The sequence below is a fragment of the Dreissena polymorpha genome, chromosome 12, assembly GCF_020536995.1.
Source record: "Dreissena polymorpha isolate Duluth1 chromosome 12, UMN_Dpol_1.0, whole genome shotgun sequence".
Taxonomy (NCBI): domain Eukaryota; kingdom Metazoa; phylum Mollusca; class Bivalvia; order Myida; family Dreissenidae; genus Dreissena; species Dreissena polymorpha.
The window spans coordinates 43553220-43572282 of NC_068366.1; the positions used below are offsets into that span (position 1 = coordinate 43553220).

The 19063-nt window shown below is 34.1% G+C and overlaps 2 protein-coding genes across 10 annotated transcripts in view; both read left to right on the forward strand.

The window, feature by feature from the left end:
- LOC127853242 (protein XRP2-like) overlaps positions 1-19063 on the forward strand; it is a 90303-nt gene that overhangs the window by 55978 nt on the left and 15262 nt on the right. The window lies entirely within an intron of this gene.
- The window catches only part of LOC127853232 (epidermal growth factor receptor kinase substrate 8-like), a 127717-nt gene continuing 110271 nt past the window's right edge, over positions 1618-19063 (forward strand). For 3 of the 9 annotated variants that reach the window (XM_052387548.1, XM_052387549.1, XM_052387550.1), the window contains exon 1: positions 1622-1789. The gene's annotated coding sequence lies outside the window, so the exon portion shown is untranslated. Of the gene's footprint in view, positions 1790-1830; positions 1927-8826; positions 8954-12246; positions 12404-19063 lie in introns of those variants that run through there. The other 6 variants (XM_052387542.1, XM_052387551.1, XM_052387546.1 and 3 more) reach the window with 5 other exon arrangements.

A 19063-nucleotide genomic window follows, 5' to 3' on the forward strand; every position in this document is an offset into this window, starting at 1 on the left:
ATGCACCTCAGACACTGAATGAAAAACTTTCTGGGGGATCACACACCAATAAACCAAGATTTCGGCCTACCCATTAATTAAAGTTAAGGTAGTCACAAATTTTATCTGTTAAATGCACTTGTGTCCCATGAATAATCGCAAATTAACAAAGGCTTTGAGATCACGGTGGCTTAAATAGCAATAAATAACTCTGTATATTTAACGCACAAAACACCGGGTAGTTTTGTTCCGAATGAATTTGAATACCGGTACATGTATGTGTATCAGTATGCATTTGAAATTCCACGTTGAGAATGCAGAAATAGATCTTCACAACTAAGCTCAACCATGATTTGTATTTATTCACCCGATGCAAATAGTTTAAGCCTGTTCAGAAACGTGCTGAAGAATTGCATACTGCAAATTCTGGGAAATACTAGATAATTAAAAAAGATAAGCATTATTGTAATTCTTAAGTCACTGAAAGCTTGCTGTTATACTGAACTATGTTTAAGCAATTCTGAACATCCTAGTCCTGGTCATATGGAGATTTCCATAGGCCACTATTCTCTCATCTCCTAGTGGGACTTATGGAAATTTAATAAATGGATTTCCGTTTTTTGGTTTCAAGTAATGTTGGGCTCTTCCAATTTTACATATACAATACCATTTAATAGTGCATATAAAACTTTTGAATCAGAAATAACATAGATTTTGAGCATATAATTATAGGTTATTGACTAGGGTCATTATGTGTATTGGAATTGATGGAGTAAAATTTTGTTTAATAGCCTTTCAAAAAGGAGGCAATTTGTGCATGCATGATTTCTGGTATAAGTAAGAAAAGGCTTCGACAAGCCAGTATATGTATGTATGGTATATGTATGCAAGGTTTGTTGAAAAACATCATAGCCTCCATTTTGCATGAGGGCTGTAAAAGTTTCCTTACATGGACATGTGAAGCCTTGTTGACACTGTAGCAGTAACATTGTGTGTCCAATCCTCATGATACTTGCTGAGAATATTGGTTCCACATATATTTTTGCCGATTGGTTCACAAAATAATGGTTGTGGTTCATTAAACCACATGGGTACCAAAGGTGGTGCAACTTCCCAATTATGTGTTCTGTCAAACTTAGTACACACACTAACTTGACTAAGTCACATTTTAGCCTCATCAGCATAAAAACAGGGACCTGATAAAAACGATTAAATCAGAACACTAATTTTGCTCAAATGACATCGATCTCCACAGGGTCTGAAGTAGATCTATAGACTTTTGCTTCCTTGGCAATAACAAATAATGTATACGAATAGTTGCATCTTTCGAGCCATTAAGAAAAATTGTTTCATTCAACGGAATAAAAAGCACGTGCTGGCGAGCATTAATTGACATTTGCCGCCAAAGTACCACGTTCATAAACAGTGTAATAAGGCTGTTTACTTTGTTGGATTTACACAGGTGTGTATTAAGAACGATAATCGTATTAAGCTGCTCTTTAGAAAATCGTATATATAAGTACAACTATTCTTTAAAGCTTTCGTACAAATAAATACAAATGTACTGTGATTATTAATGAGTGTAAGCTTTTGCTAGTAATAAATAATTTAAATCACGATTTGATGAAAAAAGAACACAAACAATTGCATTTCCGGTTTGCGTATAACCGATAAATGTAATAGCGTACACAAACTTGCCTCGCCCAAGAATTTTATTGGGTCCATAAAAAATAATTATCTATGCTGATTGGACTATCAACAAAGACCTTAAAGAGAAAAAGAGCTAATTTGCAGAGGCTGTTTTCTATTTGTAAGTAGCATTGATATTTGTTAGCGCTTCGTCATGAAATCGAAAGTACTTTTTGAAAGGTGTGTCCGAAATAGCATATCTATTCGCCATGTTTGTCGTCTCAAGTTGTTAGGTCATTGTTCGTTTCGTTTCATCTAGTAAGTTAACAATGCATTGTTCGTACGAATTAACAGTTCACACGGTTGTTCAAGACATATACCATATGACATTCAACAATTAACAAAATGTTGAGTTTTGTGAACAGATTTTACAAAGTTTAAACATACCATGACAATTTGAAAAACATAATTTGTGTGTGTAATATTGTATTTCTAATTATTAAAGTTCAAGGTGTGCAATGTGTGCAATGCGAAATTACAAATATTTATTAAGTTACATATGTCAAAAACATTTTGATGATTACTTATTGTGCCACTGCAAATGTCAAACTGTAAATTGTCATGATATTAGGTATAAAAAGATTTTTAGATGCTTAAAGATTAAATTAGCTCAATGTACTATTCTACCATTATTTTGTACACGAATCAAAGAATGATAACATACCTGATCTTTTCTAGCTGTAGAATAAAAATAATATTGTGTTGTCCACCAAACAAGCATATATATTTAACAATATTTATTTTAAGTTTTTATCTAAGGATGAAATTTTAATATTAAATTGCATACTGTTGATGTTAACAATCATAAATGTTAACACTTAAAACCGCAATAACTTCAAAATTAACGAATATTTCGTAAACTTTTTAGTAAAATAAAGTTAACCCTTAAAATATCAGTGTTCCTTGTAGCAATGGCCAAATTTCAACTCCAGATATTGTCTTGTTACATAGATTTAACGAAATACAAAATGCTTCTTATTTTTTGTGTGGGACAATATATTCCATTTTAATCTCCAAAGGCAATATGTTCGGAAAATTTATATAAGTGATTTTCTATGAGTAATAGAAAATTGAACATGACAAAGATTTTTTAGGGCTTTTTATTTGTGGCTGAAATTTGTCCCATTCCCATGCTCAAAATGTTTATATTTTCAACCACTATGACTAATGACTTTACAATCCCCCTCTCAATGCAAGCTTTATTGGAAACACATTTTACAGGATTTGGACTTAAATAAATGTCACAAAACATAAAGGCATGTGAGAGAGAGAGTAGACAGAGGTTTTTCCAAAAATAATATTTTTTATAAAGAAGTGTTGTATGATTGTTATATATCACTTTAAATTCACTATAAAAAAATCATAAACATCTAACTAAGTCTTAAACTATAGTTTATATGATTTTTTCCCAAACTATTATAGTATAATACAGCGCCCTCACACTACTTTGGGGGAAGGGGTCCGCAGCCCTTAGTAGGGGGAATTTTCGGGGCGTTTCCCTTTTTGGGGGATTTTTTTTACTTACTCTCTCATTATTACATGTGTACATGTTTGCACTATATTCATTGCATTTTTCATAATTTAGTATGTTTGAAAAGATTAAATTGAAATAGAATTGAGATATAATAATCATGAGACGCATCGTTCTATTAAAAAAAAATTATTTTTTTTAGGGGGAATTTTTCCCTCCAAAAGGGGGAAAAAGTATACTTTTCAGGTGGGGGGCTGCCGCTGAAATTGAGGGCCCTGTAATATACAGAGGTGTCAATTTTCAGGATTATTCCTGAATTCAGGATTTAAGCCCTCAAGGAAAACTTTTGATATTGATATAAATCAGAGGATTGTTTTGGTTATTTTAAGCATTCTTGTCACAAAATGTCACTCTTAAACACAAATTATTGACCTTTGGCATATTGTTCACAAAGGAAACATAATTTAATGAATCATTAAAACTCTTTTGACTCTGGTCCCCAAATTTTAGGATGATTTTCAGGATTTTAGATTTCGGTAAATTGACACCCCTGAATATATAAGCATGCTTATCAACAATTACACGGCAGGGTTGTACTTGAAGTAATTATGCAGAGTAATCCAGAATTAGGACTTTTCACTAAAGGAAACCAATAAAAAGATTTGCAAATTGACACTGCCGTAAATTTATCATTTATATTTCAAAAAGTAATTACATACTTTAATACTATTATTGTTTATTATTGCATCATGCTTTGCATTGGTTTATAGATGATTGCACTTTGTGTGTGTTTGTATTGAAGTTAATGAGGTACTTCTGGGCCAGAGGCTGCATTATGTGAAGATCTGTAGTGAGTCCCAGATCTCTTAAATTTTTGCTTACCTGACACACAAAAGTTTGTTGACAACTTTTGCATGTTGCTGCAGAAGCTTTTTTAGTTTTTTACTGAAGGATATTTAATTTTGTTGTGGTCTTATGCTGTGGTTGAAGTTGAAGACGGGAGAGCCCAGGATAAACCCACCCGTCCAGACAGTGAATGTTTTTGCTAAAAATCACAGTAGATTAACGGTTGCTTCCCAATCGCAAAAATATAAGTTTTTTCCCAAAAAGCTAACCAAAATTTCCCCAAAAAAGCAAAATTTCCAAAAAAGAAAGAAGTTTCTTATGACTTATGATTTCTTAACTCTAGATCTCAACTTTTTATCTAAATATCCTGCAAAATATATAACTTAATTTCAGTCCTTTTTGTTGATAAATAATTCCCAAATTTGCCACTTTTATCAATTAAAAAAATCCCAATTTGACCAGACTCCTTTTCCCAAAATGGCTAGAAAAACCCCTGAACATGCACTTAAGAACAAATTGTTACTTATAATCATATTTACAATGCTTAATATTTCCTAATTTCATGGTTTATCACGCTAATTTTCCCAATTCAAATGGCACAGGCCGTAACAAATAAAAAAAATCACTGCCAGAATTTTGACCACCTACCAAACTCACATGGGCTGGGAATGGGGATTGAACCTAGGTTGCCTTACTTGCCTTGGAGAGAAACAAGTGTACTAACCACTGCGCTAACCACACAGAATAAGCTTTGTTTATAAACTGATAATTATAATTGTCACTGTTGAACTGTAAATTGGTGCCATTATTTTTACCTCATGAAATTATTGTTCTCACAAAATTTCATTGGGTATATCCTCTTCAGAAAAATGTTGTTAAAAGCTTAAAATAAGGAAGAAATGTGTTGTTGTTGGTATATTTATTATTTTTTATGCACTTGTGTACACAGAAATATGTTTTTCACTCATTGCTGTGCCACTCTTGTTAACAAAAATTTGTCTGAGCAATGGTGATCAAATTTAAAGGATCAACCAAAACAACAAATATCTCCAACATAAACACACACAAAATCAAATACAAACGAGTGAATTAACACTATTATGAAAAGGATTTAATTGTAAAGCATTTATCAATATTTATCATTCCCCCTGCTTAAAGGCATAGCAATATAGAAATGGTAAGCCTCATCCCTTCTCTTCACAACTCCTTGGACATTTTGTGTCAGATTTTCATCAAATTTTTAGCTCAGCTGTTTTCGGAGAAAACCCGAGGTATTGTCATAGCCAGCTTGTTTTCCGTTGTCCCCGGTATCGTGCTAAAATCTAGACATTTTGCTCTAAAATCAAAGTGCTTTCACCTACAACTTTGAAACTTCATGATTGTGTAGATGCACCTTCATGAATTCTACACCCATTTTTGGACACTACGGTAAGTCAAAGGTCAATGTCACTGTGACATCTATAAAAAAAAATCTGTCAAGCTTTTATTTATAAAAAATGCACCTGCAGCTGAGCGTTGGCACCCGTTATGCGGTGCTCTTGTTATAGAATAATTATTATAAGTGCTACTGTGTAAATTGTCAAATTTCAAGTTTGCATAATACGTTAAAGGAATAATTGCCCTTTGTTTTAACATTTGAGTTAATGCTTCTGTGCATCACACCATCTACATTTTGTATATGAGATTCTTTAAAAGTTTTCAGAAAAATAATTATCTCCAAGTGCATTGCACAATGTAAATGTTCTGGTAGAGCTTTATTTTTAAGGAACCTTTGCCCTTTGTTCTAAATTACATATAAAATCTTTGTTGTGTAAATCTTCCAAAATCGTGTGTGTGATTTTTGTCAGACTTTTGCACAGTAATTATCTTTAGGTGTTACAGCGCATATTGGCAAGGTTCTGGTACTGCATTATTTTTTAGGAGTTATTCCCCTTGTTTAACAATCGCACAGTAAAGCTTCAGTGCGTACTTCTCACACATTTTGTGTGTGATTTTGGGTCATAATAATTAATATAACAGATAAAATAACTCAATGTGCTGAAGCACATGTTGTTAAGCTTTGAATATTGAGTTATTTTTTAAAGGAATTATTGCCATTAATTAATTTGTTTACAGATAAGCTACTGGGTGCTACTGATAAAATGGTAAATGTTTACTGTACCATTTCAACAACTTTACATCCAAAGGCAGAGGGTTGCACTGTCTGGAACAGCTTCTTTTCTATTTATGAAAATCTTTGTGATGTCATGAACATTTTCTCTTCAAGCTAGGCACATAAATTATAATACAAAACATTGACAAATATCAAATTATCGGATAAAACATTACATCTTTATTTACTTAAAGGGATCTTTTCACGGTTTGGTAAATTGACAAAATTGAAAAAAGTTGTTTCAGATTCGCAAATTGTCGTTTTAGTTATGATATTTGTGAGGAAACAGTATTACTGAACATTTACCATAGTCCAATATAGCCATTACATGTATCTTTTGACGATTTGAAAACCTAAAAATTATAAAGCGTTGCAACACAAAACGATTGAATAATTTGGAGAGTTCTGTTGTTGTCGTTTGAATTTACGAAACTACGAAGATTGCTTATATAAGGTATAAAATACTTATCTGTGTATACCCGGCGGAAAAGCTGAGAGGGCAAATGCGTTTTTACTTAAGACTAACTTCAGGACTCCAGGGGTCACTGGTTTGAGCCCTGGTACCGGCTACTTTTTTCCTTTTTTTAAATTTTATTCTTGATTTTTTACTGGAGCTTTTAAGATCCAATGCTTACATTTATCAATATAAAGCATTTAATGACAAACTTAAAAATATGCCAAAATCTGTGAAAAGGCCCTTTAACGGTTTAACAAATTCTTCAATCTTTCTTAATTAATTACTGTTTCCATCATAAAATTGCTATAACTGTTTAAAATCTACCATAAGAATGTTAAAGTTTAGTTATCTGATGTGTATGCATGCCTGGGGGCACAGTTGATGTGTTATGTCTTAGCTAATGAAGACATTCTACCAATGACAGGTGTTATAATAGTTGAGGGCTAGTTATTGTTTCATAGTTGAACACCAATGTGCTGTTGGCAGTAGGTGAAACTGTCACCCCACCCTGCGTAGTTAAGTGGGCGATGTAGGCTACTGATGTAGTGGTCATCTTTTGGCCTCATTCTTCATTAGTAGGATTTTCCTAAGTCCTACTTCTTAAAATAACAATGTGATAATGGAAATAGAGAGATTTTAATTTTTGCTCCCCTCTTAATGTAATTATTATGAGCATTCTATATTGCATCTCAAAACGTAGCTTTCAGAAATCTTTAAATTGTAATTATAGAAGGAGTCATTGTTATGTGGTAATTATATAAACAGTTGTATCACATTTTAATGTATTGTCAATCACATTCTATAGATGAGAAATTATAAGAGGTATTTATTTATTTAAATAAAGAATTGACAACTTTAAATCAAAATTACTGTTGGATTTTTGTTGCACTTTGGGATTGATTAGTGGTCCACACTTTTTTATGAGGAGTTAACAAATCCAGGTGCAGTTAAAATGAGGGAGAAAATTAAGAGACTTTTTGGGGATTTTGTGTTACTTTCATGTGTCTTAGAGGTGGCACACAAAGTCTGTTAGCATATAATTTGTGTATAGTTTTCCCATATATTGTTAAACTTAAATTTCAAATGCATATCTAGTGTTATATGCTAGACTCCAGGGCCCTCAATCTATCAAATCTGCCGCCGAATTTCGGCGGCATTCCCCTACCTGAAAAGTATACTTTTTCCCCTTTTTGGGGAAAAACTTCCCCCTAAAAAAAACAAAAAAAAACTTTTTTTTTTATTTTTTTTAAAGAAAGATGTGTCTCATCTCATGATTATTATATCTCAATTCTATTTCAATTTAATCTTTTTAAACATACTTAATTATGAAAAATGCAATGAATTTAGTGCAAACATATACAAATGTAATAATGAGAGAGCAAGTAAAAAAAATCCCCCAAAAAAGGAAACGTCGTGAAAATTCCCGCTCCTAAGGGCTGCGGACCCCTTCCCCCAAAGTAGTGTGAGGGCGCTGGACTCAAGCATTCAAAGTCTCTATAACACACACTGGGTAATCAAATTGTCTTTTGAACAGAGCTTTTAGAGTAAAGGCATCAAAGATGAGCATTGAAAAATATAACAAACATTGGAATATATTTTGATCTCCTGCTTATCTCCTTTTTAAATGTCTTATTTTACAAATAATATGCTGTTATGTTGATTTACATGTAGTGTGTAAGATCAGATTTTGACAAATTGTGTCTGTTTGTTTCACAAGGACTTTCCTTTGATCTTGTTGTTATTCTTTAGTGTTGTATTTTTGGCTTCCTTTAAACTTATGTTTTGCATGTTTTTGTGTTATGTTGATGACCAATTATAACAATTTTTTTCCTGACCTCACTGGTCAATCATACAAACAGGTTTTGTCTTTGAAGATCTTGTGTTACTCTAATGGCCTGTCATGATCAACTGGTGTATTGGTATTTTGTAAAAGACCAGCATCCTGTTTTCGATCAGGTTATTGCATTTATTAGTCATATCAAATTATGACAAAAGATCACAGCATATGTTTGACTTATCCAATACACTTCTGTTTCATAAGTTTATATGTGACTAGTTAAAATGTTCTGCCAAAAATGTTTCCATTTGAGATCATCAAAAAAACAGCTTATGTTGTTGCTGGTGCTGTTTATAGCTTAAATATGGGTTTAGCTTGGAAGATCTCTAGTGTTCTTTATCAGGTCAAATAGTTTTGGATCCTCCCATAAGTGTTATCTTGTGTGAATGATAGCTTAAGATATGTTGAAACCATGATTGTCATGTTTGGTAGTTTGAGTCTTGTGAAATCGTTGACACTATCTTTTATTCATATTGGATAATTTAAGATCTCAAAAATGTGAGATTGCATCACAGACAGAGTGTAAGTATCCATTCGACCCATCACAGTTTTATTGCAGGGTATAACACTTTATTGTTATTAGCAGTGTCTCTTGCCCTGAAATCTTTGCACCAAAGCAAATGGCTCATTTGTTAAACGACTTGAAAATACTTTAAACGCCTGATTATAATACAATTGCATGTTTATTTTTAGGTGCTATTTTTCATGAGGGGTATCACTGGTACATCTCAGTGTTTTTATGACAGAAGTCAGTTTGATGATAGGTCAGTCATGATCACAAAGCTGTTTGATGAAAGCTCATTCATGATCACAAAGCTGTTTGAAGATAGGTCAGTCATGATCACAAAGCTGTTTGATGAAAGGTCATTCATGATCACAAAGCTGTTTGATGATAGGTCAGTAATAATCACAAAGCTTGTTGATGATAGGTCAGTCATGATAACAAAGCTGGTTGATGATAGGCCAGTCATGATCACAAAGCTGTTAAATGATAGGTCAGTCATGATCCCTTAGCTGGTTGATGATAGGTCAGTCATGATCACAAAGCTGGTTGATGATAGATCAGTCATGATCACAAAGTTGTTTGACGATAAGTCAGTCATGATCACAAAGCTGGTTGATGATAGGTCAGTCATGATCACAAAGTTGTTTGATGATAGGTCTGTAATGATCACTAAGCTTGTTGATGATAGGTCAGTCAATATCACAAAGCAATATGATCATAGGTCAGTTAGGATCACAAAGCTGGTTGATGATTGGTCAATCATGATTACAAAGCTGGTTGATGATATGTCAGTCATGATTACTTAGCTGGTTGATGATAGGTCAGTCATGATCATAAAGCTGTTTGATGATAGGTCAGCCATGATCAAAAAGAGGTTTGATGATAGATCAGTCATGATCAATAAGGTAGTTGATGATAGGTCAATTATGATCACAAAGCTGGTTGATAATAGGTCAGTCATGATCACAAAGCTGTTTGATGATAGGTCAGTTATGATCACAAAGCTGTATTATGATAGGTCAGTCATGATCAAAAAGCTGTTTTATGATAGGTCAGTCATGATCACAAAGTTGTTTGATGATAGGTCAGTCATGATCACGTAGCTGGTTGAGGATAGGTCAGCCATGATCACAAAGCTGTTTGATGATGGGTCAGTCAATATCACAAAGCTGGTTGATGATAGATCATTCAGGATCACAAAGCTGTTTAATGATTCGTCAGTCATGAACACAAAGTTGTTTGATGATAGGTCAGTCATGATCACTTAGCTGGTTGAGGATAGGTCAGTCATGATCACAAAGCTGTTTGAAGATGGGTCAGTCAATATCACAAAGCTGGTTGATGATAGGTTATTCAGGATCACAAAGCTGTTTAATGATACGTCAGTCATGAACACAAAGCTGGTTTATGATAGGTCAGTCATGATCACAAAGCTGTTTGATGATTGGTCAGTCAATATCATAAAGCTGGTTTATGATAGGTCAGTAATGATCACGAAGCTGATTGATGATAGGTCAGTCATGATCATAAAGCTGGTTGATTAAAGGTCAGTCTTTATCACAAAGTTGTTTGATGATAGGTCAGTCGTGATCACAAAGCTGTTTGATGATAGGCCAGTCATGATAACAAAGCTGTTTGATGATGGGTCAGTCATGATTACAAAGTTGGTTGATGATATGTCAGTCATTATCACACAGCTGTTTGATGATAGGTCAGTTATGATCACAAAGCTGTTTGATGATAGGTCAGTCATGATCACAAAGCTGGTTGATGATAGGCCAGTCATTATCACAAAGCTGTTTGATGATAGGTCAGTCATTATTACAAAGTTGGTTGATGATATGTCAGTCATGATCACAAAGTTGTTTCATGGTAGGTCAGTCATGATCACAAAACTGGTTGGTGAGAGGTCAGTCATGATCACAAAATTGTTTGATGATAGGTCAATCATGATCACAAAGTGGTTTGATGATAGATCAGTCATGATCACAAAGCTGTTTGATTATAGGTCAGTGATCATTGCAAACCTGTTTGATGATAGATCAGTCATGATCACAAAGCTGGTTGATGATAGGTCAGTCATGATCACCAAGTTGTTTAATAATAGGTCAGTCATGATCACAAAGTGGTTTGAATATAGGTCAGTCATGATCACAAAGCTGGTTCATGATAGGTCAGTCATCTTTGCAAAGCTGTTTGATGATAGGTCAGTCATGATCCCAAAGCTTTTTGATGATAGGTCAGTGATCATGATTACAAAGCTAGATGATGATTAATCAGTCATGATCACAAGAGGTCATTAATAGGTTTGAGAGTAATCATTTATGATAGTTTAAGGCATTATTATCTATAACAGATGCAAACAAACAATTGTGCTGGTGAAAATCTAAGTTCGTCCATGGTAGAATTTTATAATATCGTAAAAAAATATTGTCGGACTGTAATTATTCTTTATCAAATTGAACACTTGTATGAGGAAATAAAGTTAACATTATGTTTTAAATTGTGTTTTTATTATGGCCCGAAGGAGGGCGTATAGTGATCAGACCATCCGTCCGTCTGTCTCAGTCTGTCTTTCCGTCACACTTTGCATTGAGGTTTCTGCGTTTAGGTTTCGAAAAATGCTCATAACTTCTATGTCCCTTCAGATAGCAACTTGATAATTGGAATGCATGTGTATCTCATGGAGCTGCACATTTTGAGTGGTGAAAGGTCAAGGTTATCCTTCACGGGCAAAGGTAAAAAAAAACAAATCCAAGGGAAGTAATAAGCTTCAAAGAAAGATGATTATCTGTACTTGCCAAATGAAATCAAAGCGGCGCAGTAGGGGCATTCTCTTGTTTTTACTTTCTAAATTTGTCAAAAAAAGCTTCTTTGATATACATTAATATACATACCTTTCATAAGTATGATAATTATTTATCGAAATTAATTTCATAATATGGATATTATCTACAAAAATCTTAGAATTACATTATACATTGCATAAATTATGTATTAAGAAACATAAAAGCTAACAGCTAAGTAATATCTGGGCTTGATATGATGTATGTGTTCTCTTCAAGATGATGTTAATACATATATATAAACATTTTGAACATTTTACTCTTCAAAGAACTAGGCAAAATCATATATGACCACTTCCTTCAAGAAATGAATTCTAGAATAACATATTGTGCTCTTAAATGCTTATCAGATATGTTTAATCTGCCATTCATCTTCTGTTTGCCTTTTACATGACTATTCATTGTATATTATCTTGAATTGTGAAGCTAGAACGAGGACATTGGGACTTGAAATATTGAAATGATAACCCTCAGCCTTCACTCTTACTTGTAAGCAGGAAGTTTGGACGCCCATTATGTTAAGATATGGTGTTAATACAGTCATGGTTAATAAACTTAACTGATCTATTGCAATTTTAGTATTGTTCGATAGGGAAATATTTGTTCTACACAAAAGTGCAGGTATTATTTTAATAGTTTAAGTATGTTTATTAAACATGTTAACAAAAAGTCACATCTGCTTTGCCTTTAAGTAGAAAATGTTTTAAAAGTTTATTTGTTTATGCTTTTTTATTAGCATTATCGTTCAATTAAGGCATTTAGCTGAAGCAAAATTGAAGGCGGTTTTCCCTTTCATTTTTATGCCCCACCCTTTTTAGCTCACCTGAGCACAAGGTGCTCATGGTGAGCTTTTGTGATTGCCTTAATTTGGTCTGTCGACTGTTGTGTGTCATCAACATGTACCTTGTTAAAACTGTAGAGGCCACATTTATTGACTAATCTTCATGAAACTCGGTCAGAATATGTGCCCTTATAGCATCTTGAAAGGGTTAAAAAATGTTAGTTGAAAAACATGGCTGCCAGAGGGCATGGCAGTTTTCCTTATATGGCTATTATATTATATTTAAACCTTGTTAACACTCTAGAAGTCAAATATGTTGTCCAATCTTCATGAAACTTAGTCAGAACATTAGTTCTAATGATATCTTTGATGTGTTCCAAAATGGTTCCTGTCTTAGGGTATTGTATATTGTTGGTAATATACAACTTGCATTGATTTATTTCAACACATGTTTATTTTTTCAATATCATTGACATTTTCATAGGGTTGCGAAAATATAGGATATTATTAAAGTTACTTTTCACTTGCATTCTGCTTGATTGTTTTTCAATTATAACCTGTATATGTTGATATAAAAACCTGCTGTACAAACTTCATCAAGATAAAGGACCAAAAGCTTGATATTGTTCACAGTGGGTTTTTTCAACATTTTTGTTATGCCCCCGGATCGATAGATCGGGGTATATTGTTTTTGGCCTGTCTGTCATTCTGTCCCAAAACTTTAACCTTACAGTAAAGTTTTGCAATAACTTTTGAAATATTGAACATAGCAACTTGATATTTGGCATGCACGTGTATCTCATGGAGCTGCACATTTTGAGTGGTGAAAGGTCAAGGTCATCCTTCAAGGTCAAAGGTCAAAAATTTAAAATTTTAATATATTAAAGTTTTGCAATAACTTTTGAAATATTGAACATAGCAACTTGAAATTTGGCATGCATGTGTATCTCATGGAGCTGCACATTTTGAGTGGTGAAAGGTCAAGGTCATCCTTCAAGGTCAAAGGTAAAAAATTTAAAAATTTAATATAGTAAAGTTTTGCAATAACTTTTGAAATATTGAACATAGCAACTTGATATTTGAAATGCATGTGTATTTCATGGAGCTGCACATTTTGAGTGGTGAAAGGTTAAGGTCAAAGTTATCCTTCAAGGTCAAAGGTCAAAAATTAAAAACTTTAATATAGTAAAGTTTTGCAATAACTTTTGAAATATTGAACATAGCAACTTAATGTTTGGCATGCATGTGTATCTCATAAAGCTGCACATTTTGAGTGGTGAAAGGTCAAGGTCATCCTTCAAGGTCAAAGGTTGAAAATTTAAAACTTTAATATAGTAAAGTTTTGCAATAACTTTTGAAATATTGAACATAGCAACTTAATATTTGGCATACATGTGTATCTCATGGAGCTGCACATTTTGAGTGGTGAAAGGTCAAGGTCATCCTTCATGGTCAAAGGTAAAAAAAAAAGCGGTGCATTAGGGGGCATTGTGTTTCTGACAAACATATCTCTTGTTAACATTCAATTCGGAATTTTGATGTCCCATTTGAAAAAAATATTTACTTTTTAGCTCACCTGATTGCTCAGGTGAGCTTTTGTGACCGGTCTTTGTCCGTTATGTCGGTCCGTCTGTCCGTCCGTCCGTCTGTTAACATTTGTTCATAAACACTCTAGAGGCCACATTCATTGTCCGATCTTCATGAAACTTGGTCAGAAGCTCCATCCCAATGAAATCTCGGTCGAGTTTGAAACTGGGTTGTGCCGGGTCAAAAACTAGGTCTCTAGGTAAAAAAAAGAGAAAAAACTTGTAAACACTGTAGAAGTCACATTTCATGCCCAATCTTCATGTAACTTTGTCAAAATGTTTGTCTTAATGATATGTTGGTTGAGTTCAAAAGTGGTTCCGGTCCATTGAAAAACATGGCTGCCAGTGGGCGGTGGGCGGGGCAGTTTTCCTTTTATGGCTATAGAGAAACCTTGTAAACACTCTTGAAGTCAAAATTTTGGCCCAATTAGCATGAAAGTTAATCAAAACATTGGTTATTTGATATGTTGGACGAATTCGAAAATGGTCCAGATCGGTGAAAAAACATGGCCGCCAGTGGGCGGGGCATTTTTCTCTATATTTATATAGTGAAAACATGTGAACTCTAGAAGTCACATTTTTTGCCCAATTTTCATGAAATTTGGTCAGAACATTTGTTTCCTTGATACGAGAGTTGAGTTGGAAAATGGTTCCGGTCAGTTGAATAACATGGCTACCGGGGGGGGGGGGGGGGGGGGGGGGGTTCTTATATTTATATAGTAAAAAAAGCTCGTGAACACTCTAGAAGTCACATTTTATGCCCAATCATCAGTTGGTCAAAACATTGGTTTTATTGATTTGGCTATAGAGAAACCTTGTAAACACTCAGGAAGTCACAATTTTTGCCCAATCATCATAAAAGTTGGTCAAAACATTGGTTTTATTGATTTCTCGGACGAGTTCAAAAATGGTCCAGATCGGTGAAAAAACATGGCTGCCAGTTGGCGGGGCATTTTTAGCTCATCTATTTTTTGAAAAAAAATTATGAGCTATTGTCATCACCTTGGCGTCGGCGTTGGCGTCCGGTTAAGTTTTGCGTTTAGGTCCACTTTTCTCAGAAAGTATCAATGCTATTGCATTCAAACTTAGTACACTTACTTACTATCATGAGAGGACTGGGCAGGCAAAGTTAGATAACTCTGGCGTGCAATTTGACAGAATTATGTGCCCTTTTTATACTTAGAAAATTGAAAATTTTGGTTAAGTTTTGCGTTTAGGTCCACTTTTCTCAGAAAGTATCAATGCTATTGCATTCAAACTTGGTACACTTACTTACTATCATGAGGGGACTGGGCAGGCAAAGTTAGATAACTCTGGTGTGCATTTTTACAGAATTATGTGCCCTTTTTATACTTAGAAAATTGAAAATTTTGGTTAAGTTTTGTGTTTAGGTCCATTTTATTCCGTAAGTATCAAAGCTTTTGCTTTCATACTTGCAACACTTACTAACTATCATAAGGGGACTGTGCAGGCAAAGTAATGTAACTCTGACTGGCATTTTGACAGAATTATGGGCCCTTTTTATACTTAGAAAATTGAAAATTTGGTTAAGTTTTGTGTTTAGGTCCACTTCATTCCTACAGCATGAAAGTTATTGCTTTCATACTTGCAACACTTATTAACTATCATAAGGGGACTGTGCAGGCAAAGTTATGTAACTCTGACTGGCATTTGGACGGAATTATGGGCCCTTTATACTTAGAAATTGAAAATTTGATTAAGTTCTGTGTTTTGGTCAATTTTACCCCTAAAGTATCATAGATATTGCTTTCATACTTGAAACACTCGCAAACTATCATAAGGGTACAGTAAAAGGACAAGTTGCATAACTCTGGTTGTCATTTTTACGGAATTATGGCCCTTTTTTGACTTAGTAACTTTGAATATATGGTTAAATTTTGTGTTTCGATCCACTTTACTTCTTAACTATCAAGGCTATTGCTTTCAAACTTCAAATACTTTCATGCTATCATGAGGTTACTGTACCTGTCAAGTTGAATTTTACCTTGACCTTTGAATGACCTTGACTCTCAAGGTAAAATTATTTAATTTTGCTAAAATTGCCATAACTTCTTTATTTATGATTAGATTTGATTGATACTTTGACAAAACTACTCTTAACTGACATACCACAATAGACTCCACCCAAACCATCCCCCGTGCCCTCCCCCCCCTCCCCCCGAATTCCCCTCCATTTTTTTTTTTTTTTTTTTAAGATCATCTCACAAATGACCGCCACACCCTCACACTATACCCCCCCCCCACCCCACCCCACCCCCAAATTATTTTTTTTTGAAACGGTTAAAAACACAAATATTTATTTTTATTATTTTATGTTTGAAATACCGTCATCCTTGGCACCCAAGAATTCCAACTCCCCCCCCCCCCCCCCCCCCCCCCTAATATTTTTTTTTTTTTTTTTTAAGATCATCTCACAAATGACCACCACACCCTCACACTATACCCCCCCCCCCCCTCCCCCGGTTAAAAAACACAAATATTTATTTTTATTATTTTATGTTTGAAATACCGTCCAACCATCGCACCCAAGAATCCCCCCCACCCCCCCTTTTTTTTTTTTTTTTTTGCATTATTTTTCCGCATTTTTGGGAAATAATGTAATAAATGTCCACACCCCCACACTAAACACCCCTCTTCACTCCACCCCTCCCTCCTTTGTGATTGAAAATGAGAGTCCCTTTACCTTTAAAAAGAAAATAGATGAGCGGTATGCACCCGCAAGGCGGTGCTCTTGTTCTCTATATGTTTATAGTGAAAACATGTCAACACTCTAGAAGTCACATTTTTGGCCCAATTTACATGAAATTTTGTCAGAACTTTTGTTTTCTAGATACGTGAGTTAAGTTTGAAAATGGTTCCGGTCTGTTGAAAAACATGGTTGCCAGGGGGACGGGGCAGTTTTCCTTATATTTATATAATAAAAAGGCTTGCAAACAATCATGAATTAAGGTCATGTAACATGCGAGACAACTCTTCTAAATATTTCATTTAAGTTAACAGTAGTTACTCGCCTTTGATTATTAATGTTTTCATAATAATACAGTGTAGTTGTGTTTCATTTATGTTTTAATTGTTATTCAAGATTAGATTTTTTATGCCCCCTTTCGAAGAAAAGGGGGCATATAGTGAACGGACTGTCCGTCTGTCGGTCCGTCCGTCTGTCCGTCACACTTTGCATTTTCCAAAAATGCTCATAACTTCTATGTCCCTTGAGATATAACCTTCATATTTGGTATGCAGGTGTATATGGACAAGGCCTTTCCATATGCACAATATTGTTAAGCCCTGTGACCTTGACCTTGAACTTAGGGTCCGCGTTTAGGTTTCGAAATCTGCATTTAGGTTTTGAAAAATGCTCATTACTTCTATGTCCCTTGAGATATAACCTTCATATTTGGTATGCATGTGTATATGGACAAGGCCTTTCCATACGCACAAAATTTTTAACCCCTGTGACCTTGACCTTGAACTTAGGGTCCGCGTTTAGGTTTCGAAATCTGTGTTTAGGTTTCGAAAAATGCTCATAACTTCTATGTCCCTTGAGAAATAACATTCATATTTGGTATGCATGTGTATATGGACAAGGCCTTTCCATACGCACACAATTTTTTACCCCTGTGACCTTGACCTTGAACTTAGGGTCCGCGTTTAGGTTTCAAAATCTGCATTTAGATTTCGAAAAATGCTCATAACTTCTATGTCCCTTGAGATATAACCTTTATATTCGGTATGCATGTGTATATGGACTTTCCATACTGTAAAACTTTTCAGGACGGCGAGTTGTGTTTGTTCCGTGTAGGGATTATAATAATAAACGTAAGACGGTTCACGATAATGTTGCTATATTTCTTCTTGTTCGATCACCAGACAAAACATCTATAACGTACAATATATATAAGGTTCACTCTTTCTTTTAGTTGTGTTATGGTTACTTTTTGTTTCTTATGTTAAGTTTGAGGTTCTTATTTTTACTAGATGTTGTCGATTCAGAGTTGGAAATTTGAATGAATCTGCCTTCTGAAACTCCTTCTTTTATAGACAGTATCAGCCAATCAGGCAGCACGTTATGAAATCCAGACCAATGAAAACAATCGTTACAAAATGACATTGGCGTTCTAAAATGAATGATTCCGAGAAAATTTGGCTTCTGATGCAAAACTACAATTATTTACAATTTATGATGTGGCGTTAACTTGATATTTAGAAAGAACAATATTTTATGAATAAAATGGCACCACATATGGTTTCAATAGACAAAAATGTGATATCAAACGCCGGTTTCCAAAATAGACATTGACAGCTTCCTAACAAGATGGCGGATGAGAAATACAATTGACAAGTAAGTTGATTTTGATAACATGAGAAAACTGCATTAAATGCATTTAACAAATACAACTCCATTTAGCCATCAGGTTAAAACAATGACATATTAAATAAATAAAAGGGTGGCCTTTTTCGACGTTTGCTTATATAGCTCATATATGCCAAATTTCATTAACAACATATTCATAAATACATTTGCCACAGTAATGAATCACAGTGTTACAATATTGGTTAGTGACATAACAGTTATATAAATATATTGAATATATTCATTGATGATTTTTACCTAAGCAAATGCTAAGTAACATACAATAAGAATAAATATCATAGCATCATTAATTTGACAACTACTAAGTGAAAATACAATATGAGATAAATATTAGAAATTATTAGATGTTCAGAGTTATGGCTATATAAAGTTTTGTAACAACTAACTTGTTACATTCACCCCCCTGTACCTTAAAGAAAAACTTTAATTTTGAATTTTCAGGAGATCCTTCATATTGTGGAATAATACACTTCCTCAAGTAATATTTGCTCACTGTACCACAATGGCCGTCTTCTCTACAA